General features: G+C 39.6%; 1 long non-coding RNA gene across 1 annotated transcript in view; it reads right to left on the reverse strand.

The window, feature by feature from the left end:
* Nucleotides 1-557: 557 nt before the first annotated feature.
* LOC132402496 (uncharacterized) overlaps nucleotides 558-16,418 on the reverse strand; it is a 31,309-nt gene continuing 15,448 nt past the window's right edge. The window contains exon 3 of the long non-coding RNA XR_009514929.1: nucleotides 558-661. This is a non-coding gene — a long non-coding RNA (uncharacterized LOC132402496). The remainder of the gene's footprint in view (nucleotides 662-16,418) is intronic.

The following is a 16,418-nucleotide window of genomic DNA, read 5'->3' on the forward strand; positions in this document are numbered from 1 at the left end:
CGAGTCTTTAGTGACTTATCAAATCTTCTCAAACTCCGAATGAAGTATAGCCACTGGAGTGCCTTTGTCATGATCGAAACAATACGGTGGACCCAGGTTAGAACCTCCGAACTGTTGATGCCCAGGAACTTGAAACTGCTCACCCTTTCCAATGCTAACCCCTCAATGAGAATTGGCATGTGTTCTCCCGACTTCCCCTTCCTGGTCTACAATCAATTCCTTGGTTGTGCTGACATTATTTGCAGGATTGTTGTGACACTGCCTGTCCAGTTTGTTTCTGTACACCATCTGAGTCTCTGCCAACAACAGTGGTGTCATTGGTGAATATATATCTCCCTGCGTACTAGACATTGACCACCATCATCCTTGGCTATGACTGGAGGGATTATGCATTATGGGAGTGATATCCCTTCTGGTTCCCAGCATCTCTAAATTCTGCTATGGAGGCTTAGTGTGATGTGGATCCACGGAGAGTTATTGGCTTCTTGCACCATTGGGAATCTCATTACCCAGGGAAACTGCAACATTGATTCTGTCTGCTGCTCTATTCACTATGACGTGTAATGAGTTACCTGACTTGTGTCTTCAGTCCTGTATTAATTGCTTCCAGCAAGACAGTGCTTTCCATGCTGTGTGCCTCTAGGACCCGGTGTCCAAGCCTCTGTAAAGACAGCAAGTTATGTTAACAGTAAAGGAGCATTCATTTGTCTTAAATGAGTATAGCAGATGGATACATGAATATGACATTGATAGATTAGTTTTCTAATGTGTGCACTAGTGTCAACACTCATGAGATACTCACTACATTAGAATTAGCATTTCTTACAGTGAAGAGGATTTACTTGAGGACACCAAAAATTAATGAATTTTAATTATTTAAAATATTAACAGCAAATCTTTTTCTATTTCATCTCATTGAGAGTGGGCATATATTGATAAAATCATGCCCTCTCTGGTATAATGTTAAACTGAAAAGCTGAGCTTAGAAAGCAACTCAGAGGGAAGAAATCACGTGACACAGTGATTTCCTCATATGTGGCGATGATTACCACTACGACCGAGTGTGCCTGCTGATCCATGAAGGGACAGCCCGCCATCTGCAATAGGCTACCAGCAGCTATAATGTTACCACTCTCCTTTTACGCTATGGGGTTTTCCATTTTGCCCACAGGGGATGTCTGTGAGACAGCCTTCTTGATCAGTAGGTAACTCAAGCCCTGCACTGTAAGGCACTCTGCTGCCCTGCTCTACACACGTTGGAAAGGATCAGCACTGACAGACCCACAACAAACAATTTGTTTGCAGCACAGTGAAAGACTGAGAGACTGCAACGTATTTTCACACTACATTAATTTTATTAAGTTGTGCAATGTTAGTGTTTAATGGCATTTGGTTGTGTTTTTGCCCCTTGAATGCCATAAACTTCTCCTCATTTGTTGCATACAGTATGAGGATTATGACTAAGTGACTGCTGCATAAATTGACAAAATCCCAACGTCTCATTGGGGACTCACACTTGGAGCAAGGGTAGCATAGAGATGAGTCTACGATGTAGTAACCATGTTGTTGGCCCATTCACACCGATGAAAGTGCTGCATGTGTTCAATTTAATTTACATGGAGCCTGTGATTTTTGTTTCTCTGCTCCTTTCCCAGAAACCACGCAAATAGTGAAAGGTTTGCTGCTCTAGTCATCAAATGTTTTAGAGGTGGCATTTCCTATTGTGCGTACGGAATAGAAAGCTATTATACACAATAGCCCATTGGCTACTGGTAAGATATTCCTTGTAGAAAGGCAAATCACCATGATGTACACAACTTTTTGTCAACATCATGGTAGATTCAAAAGTCTGTTGTCACAGCTGGAACATTCTGAACATGGTTGCTTCTTGGAGGTCCTGAAGCCACCATTACTGTATTCTGGGGAGTTTCTGAACAGTTCTGGTCTTGTGCCTGTAGTCAGTCAATTGAAACAGCACTGGTTTTACCATCAACTTACCATTAGCTTCAATACATATAAACAAACTTCCATTATTTCTTCCCCATACTGTTTAGCCTGACTTCAATTATCTTTGTAATGTGTAAAAGGGTAATCATTCATTCTCAGTATCCATTTGAAATTAGGCCCAATAAATTCTGGATGTGAATATATCCCAAAATCTATGCCATTAACATTATTATTTCATCTTGAGTTTTGGCCTATATCTCTCTAAATTTTTCCTATCCATGTAAATGTCTAAATGTCTTCAAACATTGTAATTGTACCCATGTTTATCACTTCCTCTGACAGCTGATTCCAAAAACCCGTGTGGAAAAACTTGCCCCTCACATCCACTTTACCTTGCAGTAAAAGAATGACCATTAATCTTTACTATACCCCTTGTGATCTTGTAAAATAGGCATTTCAGGCTGCATTTCAGGCAAGGAAAAGTGTTGCAACCTATCCAGTCTCTACTTGTTACTCAAAGTCTCCAGTCCTGGTAAAAAAAAATCCTTGTGAATCCTTCCAGCTTAATGGCCCTTTCCAATAACTAGGCAACCAAAACTGCACACTTATACTCCAGGTGTTATTTTACAATCATCCAGTACAGCAATGAAATGATATCCCAACTCTTGTACTCAGTGACCTGGCTGATGAAGACAAGCATTTCTAACACCTTCTTCAACTGTGTCACAAATTCATATTGTAAATCATCTCACTCATACAAGCAATTACCATATTCTTTTTGAAATTCCATGCACCACTGCTGCTTTCAAACCCTCTTCATCAAACAAATCAACCATTCTTACTTCTGTTTGCACATATATATCAAAGTCTAGAGTACTAGCATTTGTTGCACTTAACAACTTCCTTAATTAAAAGATCCAATATCAGCTGATTTTGCAAAGTTCCCTTTGAACATTAGAGTAGTGAGACGAGGCATGGGTAAACTACAGATACTGCATACATTCTCCTGTATAGGTAGAGTTGTATTTTTCCTTATTTTCTATGAGTTTTGTTTTCTTTATCCACAACAGCATCTTCTGGTCTGATACTAGACTCTAAGTGGAGGAGGTAATGCTGACACATTCCATGGCAAACTGCATGCTTACCACTTCCTTGTGTATTAAAGTGTCAACTTGCTGACTAAAATCTGATGCCCTTTTACTTATCTCAAACTAAATTTCTCCTTTTGCTTTAGGTTTATTTGTCATCAGCCTCATATCATATCTCAACTTTTGGAATTGTTTTTAAATACTGTATATGAAAAAATCTTCAATAACCCGTGTATATGTGTATAAATATGTATATATTTGCTGCCTATTTTTATTAGGAATTCTTAGACTGATATATTTCACAACATGTGGGAATTTTTGGTTGTGCTGTTGGACCTTAGATGTTGGTAATCAAAGCCTGCATGCAAACCTTTTTGTGATGCGAGAGTAAATGAGCCATTTTTACTTGTACAAGTGTGCCTTTTGATCTGTTAATGAAGATTGAGAATAACAGACATACAATGTAGGGTACATTAAGCCATACATCTATCCCAGATGGGATTAATTTCATTTTCTCCATTCCTAAGTCCTTTTGCATTCTATGCACAGATATACATCTGGAGCAACACGATGAAAAGACAAGATTTTTTTTTCCCAAAACCCTGCAGATTCCTTGCTCTGTTGATCTGTGAATTTTGATAAATGGAATCTAGAATGACCAACAGGGATAAGGAATGCATTTATTCTTGACTTTATAATCCAAGGGAAAACGCCAGCATAAATTCGAACTGAACATACAATTCATGGGCTATGAGCGTGCTTTTAGAATAGCAGTACCTTGTGTTCCAACCTCTCTATGTTACAGCACAGGATAAGTCTATTAATGATTTACTTTAACATAGCTATTTGGCATATTTAATTACCTTTGGAGGACTGTATTGTGTACTTAAGGGCTAGTAGAAAATAAAGTTTTAAAAAAACATGGTGTTCAGAAATATTCCTGTGGAACATTTTTAGTGCATAGATGCTTTTTCATTGTTACATGTTCAGCACTCTCTTATTTTCTTTCTCGGCACTCATACTTTGCCTCTTTCTGCTTTCAGACTATAATTTAGAAGGAAAAATATTTAAGTTAAAAGTTTTTTGAAGATTAATAATGTGTTTGATCAACTAAATATTGAGCAAGGAAATAGTGTATTTTATGGATAGTTTGAAGAAACCCAAATATGTTAACTTGCCATCAAATGTTAATGCAATAGGTCCCTTCACTGAAAGAATCCAGTGCTCACAAGAAGAATGAACACCTTAACTCTTACAGTGATAATCCAAGGCTACCAACTTCAAAGTATTTCTATCTTGAGCTTATAGTTCTAATTTCTGGTTCTATACTTAATTAATTACACATGGGACAAACCCAGCATTAAAAATGCTAGATAAATGCAGCCTTCCAGTCATTGCTTCCTGACTTGCAACATTTATATGACCTATGAGAAAGCAACAAACTACAAATGCTGGAAGCTGATGAAAGATCATCGACCTGAAAGGTTAATTTTGTTTCTCTCTCAATAGATCCGAAACATGTGGAGATTTTTGTCTACTGTACATAGCCCTAACTGTTGGTGGGTGGTAGATAATCAGTCAGGCTTTAAATGAAAGAGAATACATTACAGAGCAATAAGTGCTGAAATGGGATTGTTTTGAGAGCTGGTAGACGTGATGGTATGAATGATCTCCTTCTACACTGTAAGGACACAGAAATGTAAAATATCTTGGCTTTGCTTTGTTTTGTTTGTTAATAGCTTAAATTTTGCTCACGTGTATCATAGATTTGAAATCATTAGAAAAATATTGAAGAAGATGAAGAAGGCATTTTTTTGTCAGGACCTAAAACACTGATTCTGAAAGTTAATTTCAGAAATGAGATAGAGAGACAGCTAACAAATTTGCTGGATTGTGACGTGACTGTGTGTAATTGATCCTACAGAGTGGCTGCACATGCACATTGAGTAAATATGTTGTAAACTGCTCTAAGGTAACAGTTTTTCTGTCTTCATTTCAGCTTGTGTAGTACTCAAGTCGATTTCATGGTTAGTGATAAAACAATGGCAGTTACAGATGGAACTTTAATTTTAAAAATCTTCCTGATAGGTTAACAATTTTATGAGCCTCTTTTAAATCTTCCCAGGTTTTTTCTTCATTGGTTTCCAAATCTAGGAAACCTTAGATCATTTATAATAATTTAAGTTGTTTTTAAGATTTTTCCAAAATGTTTTGAGTATTTAACAACTTTAATTTATTTATATCTTTGAAACTTAAAATAATTTTTCAAACAAATTTAAGTGCAATTATTTTCAAACACTTTGTTTGTTCAGGCTAAGACTGGGGATATGACAGGGTGGGTCTTGGCAACTTTATTTAATCTGCCTGGTGACCTAAAGGCTCTTCTGATGTCTAAGGCTTCCATTGGCTCCATTGGCTTCACCAAGTTTGCACTGGGAGGATGGCCATGAATAAGGTTGCAATTGTTCAACAAGATTCAATTCCTAAACCGGGCTTTTACATCCAATTACAAGCAACGGATGATTAGTCCACAGGCCTCTTCAGAAACTTCGGTCGATTTGTCATATAAGTGTGTAGCAATTAGCTTTCTTTTTCTTGTCTCCACGAGGACTCTAACATTGCAGTGCAGCTTTCTGTTAATGGATTGTTGGCAGCAACTTTTGGATTTCTATGTTCATATACAAAAGTGCGAGAGTGCTGACGCTGCTGCTATAGTGTCATTTCAACATTATTACTCTGCATAATCTGGGCTATTAATCAGTATATTTTCTTTTAATTAAAGATTAATAAACTCAATGCTGTAATAATTTCATAAGCTCCAAAATGAATGCAAAGGATTGATCACAAAGAATCATTCATGTGCAAGTTGTGATTTGTTTGCATTATATTCTTTTGTTTATGCCACAATAAAGTCTTTGATAGTTTCAAAATAATGATTTGATAAAATTTGTCTGCAGATAAACTCTGATTAATCTTATGTTATTTAATAACTTCTATGTGGTGGAGCATAGTTCTGTACATCCTAGAAACTCTTTTTATCCACGTGTCTACAAGCTTATGATTTCCTACCAGCTTACCACACCTTCCAAGTCTTTATCTTGAAAAATTCTCATACTAAAAACTTGAACACTTATTTCTCAATAAGTATACTGTATGTTTATATTCTTAAATGGTGGCTAAATTGCAAAAGGCCCATTTATATTACTTATATAGATATATTCTGCTTATCTAAATATATTTTTGACAACACCTCTTTACTTACAATGTTTCCAATGCTTTGAATTTAATCCTTACCATTTAGCTGTAAACTTCTAATTGTTTACATTACTGATCTAAGCAGTCCCAGTCAGGATTGTCAATCATTTTTCAGGTGGTGTCACGCAATCTATATCATTTTAAGTGTTTGACTAGCTGTGTATGAAAGCCCTTCAGTGTTTTGCACTTGATGCTTTCATCCACACATATTCTTTGAATTGACTGCTGAAATATAGGAGACAAACTATTAGTAGTTCAGAATAGCATTCAGGAGTTTATTCCCCTTTCGTTGAGACTGCTGTGGTACAGATGAGACAATTATCCACCTCCTCATGAAGTATGTGATTGGCAAGTAGGTCTGGAAGTGAATACAAAGGTCCCATATGCACAATTTCCCCTGTGCAGCTGATTGGCAGATCTATGATTTGACAGGTCTGATCCCAGGGATGCAGACCTAGATGACATAGACTACTGCTGCAAAATCAACAACTTGGAGAAAGATGTACATTAGTCTTCTTGAACTGTTTGTACTTAGAGTGTAAGAAGAAGTCTGCAATTGAATACTGCAAAATGGAACATTCCAAGAGCCAAGGGATGAACTGTCCATTCATTTGTCTGTGTTCCCATAGTCTGACTGTTCCCATTCACTCACTGACCAGAAAGCTTTACCTCCATGATCAACCATCTTGGATTTCATCAGATTCAACCTCATCAGAATCAAAAAGGCACACGGTGTATTGGCCTTCATTAATCGTGGAATTGAATTTAGGAGCTGAGAGGTAATGTTACAGCTATATAGGACCCTGGTCAGACCCCACTTGGAGTATTGTGCTCAGTTTTGGTCACCTCACTACAGGAAGGTTGTGGAATCCATAGAACGGGTGCAGAGGAGATTTACAAGGATGTTGCCAGGATTGGGCAGCATGCCTCATGAAAACAGTTTGAGTGAGAGGCATTGATCGTGTGGATAGTCAGAGGCTTTTTCCCAGGGCTGAAATAGTTGCCACAAGAGGACACAGGTTTAAGGTGCTGGGAAGTAGGTACAGAGGAGATGTCAGGGTTAAGTTTTTTACTCAGTGCTTGGAATGGGCTGCTGGCAACGGTGGTGGAGGCGGATACAATAGAGTCATTTAAGAGACTTTTAGATAACTACATGGAGCTTAGAAAAATAATGGGCTATGGGGAAGTCTAGTCATTTCTAAGGTAGGGACATGTTTGGCAGAACTTTGTGGGCCGTAGTGCCTGTATTGTGCTGTAGGTTTTCTATGTTTCTATGTTTCAACACCACTACAGCTTAATGGGTTTCTCCTGTCACCATTTCTGTTCTGATGAAGGATCTTTGTCCATATTAATAATGACGCCATCTGGTTTAGTGATGGTGTATGATCGTCAAATATCAGCCAGAGCATGAGATCAAAAAATTTACGGCTATGTAGTACTGCCCTTTATGTTCATCTGAAAGAACAGATAAGACTTCAGCATCTTATTCAAAACTCAGTCCCTTCAAAGAATCATTACCTTAGTATTTCACATTAGCATCAGCTCTCCTTTTTTAGTCCATCATTGCCATATCTCTTCCCATATAAGCCATTTAATAGATAAATTGGTTGTTTTATTAAATTTTGTTTAAAGACTCAGAAAATCCCCCAATTAAAAATCTGTCACTTTTGTATTTGGGCGTGAAAAGGTAAACGGGCCAGAGCAGAATGATTCATAATGTGTTTCTTTTTTTTGTTTTAACATCTGAATTCATGGTCTTTTGACCCTCAGGGAAATGGTTTCTGAAAATCTATGTTTTTCATAATTTATTTTTGCTTCTCATTTATAAACTATGGGGACCAAGACAGGAAAATGATTGCTGTAATCCTAGGTACTAGTACTCCAGTGTTCTGTCTGAATTATAGTTGTGGAAGAGTGGGCAGAAAATGTATTGAAAACTGATGAGTAATACTTCCCTGCTTCTGCTCTCAATTGTTGTATACAATTTGCAGTACAGTTGATGTGGGGCAGAGCACATATCAGTATAGCATTAGAATAGGCCCTTCAGCCCACTATAACTTTGCTGGCTGTAATGACAATAATGGGATGTGCAGAAGGAGTAATTGCAGTTGGATCAGCTTTAATCAGTTTCTGTATCTATGATGTTGTGGCCATGACATAGACTTGGTTGAGAGAGGGCCAGGAATGGGGGCTTAATGTCCCAGGCTTGTAATGTCTTAGAAAAGATAGAGAGTGAGGTAAAAGAAATGGTGGGGGGATTTACACTATTAATCAGGGGCAATATCACAGCTGCATTCAGAGGGGGAGATAATGAAGATTTCATCCATTATATGGGTCTATAAGGGTAGAACTCAAAAACTGTTGATGCATGGCCAAGTGATCAAGGCATTTGTCTAGTGATCTGAAGGTCGCTAGTTCGAGCCTTGGCTGAGGCTGCGTGTGTACCCTTGACCAAGGCACTTAACTACACATTGCTCTGCGATGACACTGGTGCCAAGATGTATGAGTCCTAATGCCCTTCCCTTGGACAACATTGGTGGCATGGAGAGGGGAGATTTGCAGCTTGGGCAACTGCCAGTCTTCCATAAAAAAAACCTTGCCCAGGTTTGCACCCTGGAAACTTTCCAAGGCACAAATCCATGGTCTATCCAGACTAACAGAGGCCTACTATTCAAAAACAGGAAGAGTGATATTACTCTTACAGAATTCTGCTACAGACACCACAATAGCTACTAGGAAATTGAAAAACGGATCCTCAAAAAGGAAAAAGGGTCATTTTTATGGGAGGGAGTGGGCTTCAACTTCCCTAATGTACACTGATAGAGTGGTGAGGTATGGATACGTCTCTATCAAAGGAGGTGTAAGGTGCTCCTTCCCTCTGCTAGCCTGCAGGTCGCCCTTGGACAAGGTGTAGCACCTGTTTTTTCCTCCCAGACAGGGACATGTGAAGCCATGAGAATATGTGGTGGATGGTGTATATCACAAGTCCTGGTTATGCAACCACTGATGCCAGGCAGACCGTCTCTGAAGGGTATTGATAATGGTTGGGGTCACCCATCTTGCAAAGACACAGCCCACAAGATGGCATTGGCAAACCACTTTTATAGAAAACTTTGCCAAGAACAATCATGGTCATGAAAAGACCATGACTGCCCACATCATACAGCATGGCAGAAAATGAATGAACAAATATAAACTGGGAACATCTGAGTGTAAGAGGTTTAGACAGGTCAAAATTTGTTAGGTGCATCCAGGAGGATATGTAGAAAGTCCTGTAGAAAATACAGGCTGTACTCGACCTGCACTGGGCTGTATGTAAAGCTTAGGAAGCTAGAATCAAACAGAGCCCTTGAGGATTATAAACAAGCCAGAAAAGAACTCAAGGAATGAAGTAGAAAAGCCAAGAGGGGCCATGAAAAACCCTTGGAAACAGTAGACCAGTAAGCCTCATGTCAGCAGTAGCGAAGTTACTGGAGAGAATTCTTAGGGATAAGATCTATGAGCATTGGGAAGACGATGGTCTAATTAGGAAGAGCCAAGGGCAGGGCTCTGTTCTGGGCAAGTCATGTCTTAAAAACTTGATTGACTTGGAGCAGGACAATTTTTTCGACAAGACGATGAAGGTGACTGATGAAGGCAAGGCTGTGGATGTTGTCTGCATGGATTTTAGTAAAGTATTTGACAAGGTCCCCGATGGGAGAGTGATGCAGAAGATTAAGATGCATGGGATCCATGGTGAATTAGCCATTCGGTTTCAGAACTGGCTTGCTCATGGAAGACAGAGGGTGGCCATTGAAGGGAGTTATTCCAGCAGGAGGTTTATGAATAGTAGTGCTCCACAGGGATCTGTACTGGGACCTCAGCTGTTTGTAATGTATATAAATGACTTAGATGTAAAGGCAGATGAATGGTTTAGTAACTTTGTAGATGATACAAATATTGATGGTGTTCTAGATAGCGTAGAGGACTAGCAAAGGATACAGTGGGATATAGATCAGTTGCAGATATGGGCAAAGATATGGCAGATGGAGTTCAACCCAGCCCAATGTGTTGCACCTTGATGGATCAAAGTTTAAAGTATGTCTGGGCAGGAAATAACAACATAAGAGTCCTTAAGTGAGGTTAATTATCTCCTTTTCTTCAGGAGCCTGATAGCTGAGAGGTAGTAACTGTTCTCAAACCTGGTGGTGCAAGTTTTGAGGCTCTTGTACCTTCTACCTGATGGTAGCAGCAAGAAAAGAGGATGCCCTGGGTGGTGAGAATGTCTGATAATAGCTGCTGCTTTTCTGCAGCAATGTTTTGTGTAGATGTGCTCAGTGGTTGGGAGGGTTTTACCCATGATATACTGGGCTGAATCCACTTACTTTTGTAGGATTTTCCACTCAAGCTTTTGGAAAGCATCAAGTTGGATAAGTCTCCGGAACTGGACGAGATATGCACCAGGCTACTTTGGGAGGTGAGGGAGGAGATTCCTGAGCCTCTGGCAATGATCTTTGCATCATCAATGGGGACGGGAGAGGTTCCGGAGGATTAGAGGGTTGCAGATGTTGTTCCCTTATTCAAGAAAAGAGTCTTACTTCAGTGGTTGGTAAGTTGATGGAAAAGATCCTGAAAGGTAGGATTTATGAACATTTGGAGAGCCATAATATGATTAGGAATAGTCAGCATTGCTTTGTCAAAGTTTGGTTGTGCCTTACGAGTCTGACTGAATTTTTTGAGGATGTGACTAAACACATTGATGAAGGTAGAGCAGTAGATGTAGCATATATGGATTTCTGTAAGGCATTTGACAAGGTACCCCATGCAAGGCTTATTGAGAAGTAAGGAGGCAGGGGATCCAAGAGGATATTGCTTTGTGGATCCAGAACTGGCTTGCCCACGGAAGTCAAAGAATGGTTGTAAGTGGGTCCTATTCTGAATGGAGGTTGATGACCAGTGGTGTACCTTGAGGATCTGTTCTGGAACCCCTTCTCTTCATGATTTTTATGAATGAGCTGGATGAGGAAGTGGAGGGATGAGATAGTAAGTTTGCTGATGACGCAAAGGTTGGGGCTGTTGTGGACAGCGTGAAGAGATGTTAGAGGTTACAGCAGGACATCGATAGGATGCAAAACTGGGCTGAGAAGTGGCAGATGGAATTCAACCCAGATAAGTGTGAGATTGTTCATTTTGGTAGGTCAAATATAATGGCAGAATATAGTATTAATGGTAAGACTCTTGGCAGTGTGGAGGATCAGAGGGATCTTGGGGTCCAAGTCCATAGGACACTCAAAGCAGCTGCGCTGGTTGACTCTGTGGTTAAGAAAGCATACGGTGTATTAGCCTTCATCAATCGTGGGATTGAGTTTAGGAGCAAAGAGGATATGTTGCAGCTGTATAGGTCCCTGGTCAGACCTTACTTGGAGTACTGTGCTCAGTTCTGGTCGCCTCACTACAGGAAGGATGTGGAAGCCATAGAAAGGGTGCAGAGGAGATTTACAAGCATGTTGCCTGGATTGGGGAGCTTGTCTTATGAGAATAGGTTGAGTGAACTTAGCCATTTCTCCTTGGAGTGACAGAGGATGAGAGGTGACCTGATAGAGGTATATAAAATGATGAGAGGCATTGGTCATGTGGATAGTCAGAGGCTTTTTTCCAGGGCTGAAATTGCTAACAGAGAGGACACAGTTTTAAGGTGCTTGGAAGTAGGTACAGAGGGGATGTTAGAAGTACATTTTTCACACAGAGAGTTGTGAGTGCATGGAACGGGCTGCCAGCGACTGTGGCGGAAGTAGATACGATAGGGTCTTTTAAGAGGCTACTGGATAGGTACATGGAGCTTAAAGAAGTAGAGGGCTATGGGTAAACCCAGTAATCTTGAAAGTAAGTACATGTTCGGCACAGCATTGTGGGCCGAAGGGCCTGTATTGTGCTGTAGGTTTTCTATGTTTCTATATTTTACAGTAATGGTGCACATTCACAATGTCAAGATAAGAATGATGGTATTATTGTACAAGGTGTTGGCGATAGCAGGGTGTGGTAAATAGCTAAACAGAGCTTAAATAGAGCACGGTTAAACGAAGGTTAACAACAGTTCTAAGACGGATGGTGAGGCTTTGGAGAGGGCATAGAAGAGGTTTACCAGGATGTGGTATAACAAGATTTTGGCTAACCTGCGTTATTTTTTCTGGCTTAGTAGAGGCTGAGTGGAGATCTCATAAGATTATGAGGCTCATAGATAGAGTAGACAGACAATATCTTTTTCTGAAGGTTGAAATATCCAACACCAGAGGGCAAGCATTTAAGGTGAGGGGGGGGGTAAATTCAAAGGAGATGTCAGGGGCACATTTATTAATGCAGAGTTGTGGTGCCCGGAATGCACTGCCTGGGGTGGTGGTATAGGTGGAAACATTAGGGTCTTCTAAGAGACACTTAGACAGGCACAGGAATGTGAGGAAAAAAGGCAGAAGGGATTAGTTCAGTTGGCCATTTAGTTACTAATTTAATTAGTTTGGCACAACATTGTGGGCAGAAGGGCTTGTTCCTGTGCTCAACGGATCTGAACAAAATAACTCCTTGCACAACACAACAAAAACCGTGTTTGATAGTAGCAAGTAGACAAAAATAAATTCCTGTTGGTAGTTTCAATTGGCAAGAGTTCACAAACCTTCTTAATGTCCCCTACATGAGCAACTGCACTTTCTTGGTTAGGCTTCCTGAACTTGAAGTGCACTCCAGCAATCCTAGCAGTCAAAGGGGATGGTGAATTGCTGGGTTTTATTACTAGATTTTTCAGGTGGTAATGGTGGAAAATAATATATAATGACTCTTTATAATTTATCACCGATGCTGTTTTAAATATGTTTTAAATTTTATCAGTTCAAAGTAAATTTATTATCAACATGCATGTACATCACCATATACAACCCTGAGATTCATTTTCTTGTGGGCATACTCAAATAATAGCCATAATGGAATCATCAAAAGACCACACTGACATGGGCCTTAAACCAGTATGCAAAAGTCAACAAATTCTGCAAATATAAAAAGGAAGAAATAATAATAATAATAATAAATAAGCAATAAACATTGAAAACATGAGATGAAGAATCCTTGACTGTGAGTCAATAGGTTGTGGGAAAATTGCTGTGATGTTGAGTGATGTTATCCCCATTGTTTCAAGAGCCTGATGGTTGAGGGATAATAACTGTTCCTGAACCAGGTGGTATGAGTCCTGAGGCTCTTGGACCTTCTTCCTGTTGGCAGTTGCTAGAAGAGAGCATGACATGAGTGCTGAGGGTCCCTGATGATGGATGCTGTTTTCCTGCAGAGGTGTAGAGGTGGTCAATACTTCTGTAGGGTTTTCCATTCAAAGGCAGTGGTGTTTCCATACCAGTCTATGCTGCAGCCAGTCAATATACTCCACAACATGTCTGTAAAAATTTGTCAAAGTTTTAGATATCATGCCAAATCTTCACACACTCCTAAGGAAGTAGAGCCGCTACCCTACTTTCTTCATGAACAGTTCTCTAAAATAATAACACCAAGGAATTTAAAGTTGCTGACCCTCTCCACCTTTGATCCTCCAATAAGGACTGGCTCATAGACCTTTGGTTTCCTCTTCCTGAAGTCAATAATCAGCTCCTTGGTCTTACTGACATTGAGTAAGAGATTGTTGAGGCACTACTCTGCCAAATTTTCAATCTCTCTCCTAAATGCTAATTCATCGCCACCTTTGATGCGGCCTATGACAGTGGTGCTATTTGTAGACTTGAATATGTCATTGGAGCTGTGCTTAGCCTCACAGTCATAAGTGTAAAGCAAGTAGAGCAGGGGGCTAAGCACACAGTCTTCTGCTGCACCTGTGCTGATGGAGATCATGGAGGAGATGTTGTTGCCATTCTGAAATGCCTGGGATCTGTAAGTGAGGAAATCGAGGATCTAATTGCACAAGGAGGTATTGAGGCCAATGTTTTGGAGCTTATTGATTAGTGTTGAGGGGATAACGGTATTGAATGTCGAGCGATAAAAAGCATCCTGATGTATGCACCTTTGCTGTCCAGGTGTTCCAGGGTTGAGTGAAGAGCCAATGAAATGGCATCTGCTATGGACCTGTTGCTCCAGCAGGCAAATTGGAGTGGATCCAAATTGCCTCTTGGGCAAGAATTTCACCACCAACTTCTCAAAACAGTTCATCACATTGGCTATAAATGCTACTGGACGATAATCATTGAGGCAGGTTATCACGTTCTCCTTAGACACTGGTATAAGTGAAGTCTGCTTGAAGCAGATGTGTAAGTATGTGGGCAAGCAGCAGAAACCATCCAAGGACTGTGCTAAAAACTTAAATTGGTTTCCTGAGCATTAAACTTTGTAATTCTTCTTTCAACCTCCAGCCTCTTGATCTCACTCTTATCCATTTAAGATGCTCTGTAAAACCCAATTTTCTTTTTGAGGCTCCGGTATTTTTACTTGGGTAGCTGAAACTAAATATTTAGTGATATCTGACCTAAGTTCTGCGCTCTAAAGATGTATGGTTTTGTTGATGTCCTTTACAGAAGTGAAGCTGCTACCTACAACATCTGTTCCACATGTGTTACCGATACCATGTTATGTGGGTTGATCCTTAATCTTTTATTGCATTGCAGTCATTAAAAATAACACTAAAGTAACTCCTTAGTTTGGATAATGTGTCATAGGGAAACACAGTGACCAAATGCATGTTGTTATTGGGAAGTAGGGTATTGACTGGATTTTGAGATAGATCCTTCTTTGAACTAATTCATTATAATAAAGAACAATGTCAAAAAACTGGCATTAGCATGTACACAGTTGAACCTACAAATCCAGATGTTGTTGTCAGAGATTCCTTGCATCTTCACATGGTGCACTGCTGCCATTCTCACTAAGACTCAAGGCCAAAACCTTCAAAACTTGATGTGCTCAACCACGTGTTCTACAAAAAAAAACAACTAAACAGGTTATTCTAAGTGCGCTTGTGCATGAGTAAGTTTTTAAGGGAGAGCTAAATGAAAAATACTGGTAACCTACTCACTAACCTTGATAATTTAATTTATGAAGAAGATAATTGGTGTTGAAGGTTATTTTAAAATTAAAATAATTTTCATATTCTACCTGATCTCTCTGGCTCTTTTATCACTCTATTTCAGTCCTTTGTGTATTCCATCTTTATTTTGTTTTATGTATGTTATTTAAGCCTGATTTAAATTTCTTGCTTTAAACTTCATGGTTCAGAATCTCTAGGATAGAAATTATTAATCACTTTTACTAAATGCCCAATGTAGTGCCTGTCACACATTACATTTTGGTTCCATTGAGTCATTGCTGACAGAGGTTCTTTAGTTAAACAAACAAAAACTGTGGAAGCTAGAAACATGAAATTGTATTGGAAAATGCTGGAGATATCTGAGGAGTTTGGATGAGATGAAACATCAGCTCTTTCTTTCTCTACAGATGCTGTCTGACCTGCTGATTTCTGATTGGTTGCATGTGATAGTAGCTGGGGTGGCGATCAAGTCTAGTGACCATATTACTGTAAGTTATTGAGATTGAGTTTATGCATAACAAACTTGCCTTCATTAATTGCTCTGAACTTGCTGGGAAATTTTAGTATATTTTTCCTCTCCATCTTAGACTGGACAGTAAATTGACTTGCATCTTACCTAGTTCATTGGTTGACATACTGTAGATAATGAATACACTCCATTTTTAAGGAATGCCCCACCAAGATCCTAGGACAGCAAAACACAGCTTAGGGAACTTACTGGCTGCACTAAACGAAGTGGTTGAATAGGCACCTGGAGGAGGAGGGTGTAGGCTGTACCAGGAAATTGGGACTAGCTGTGTGGACATCATGGTTGCCATGGAACAGTTGAGCCAAAGGCTTGACTCTATACGGTATTGCTCTATGATTCTACACTCTTTACTCACATTTTGCCAGGGATATTCAGAAGTTCTAGATGAGTTTGAGATTTGATGTAGGCTAAGGAAATGGATTAGCTTTCTGTCAAAATCTTTTATTTATTTGAGATACAGCATGGAATAGGCCCTTCGAGCCATACTGCCCAGAAATCCCATAATTTAATCTGAGCCTAACCACAGGACTATTTACAATGACCAATTAGCCTA

This window comes from Hypanus sabinus, chromosome 12 (assembly GCF_030144855.1).
Source record: "Hypanus sabinus isolate sHypSab1 chromosome 12, sHypSab1.hap1, whole genome shotgun sequence".
Lineage (NCBI taxonomy): Eukaryota > Metazoa > Chordata > Chondrichthyes > Myliobatiformes > Dasyatidae > Hypanus > Hypanus sabinus.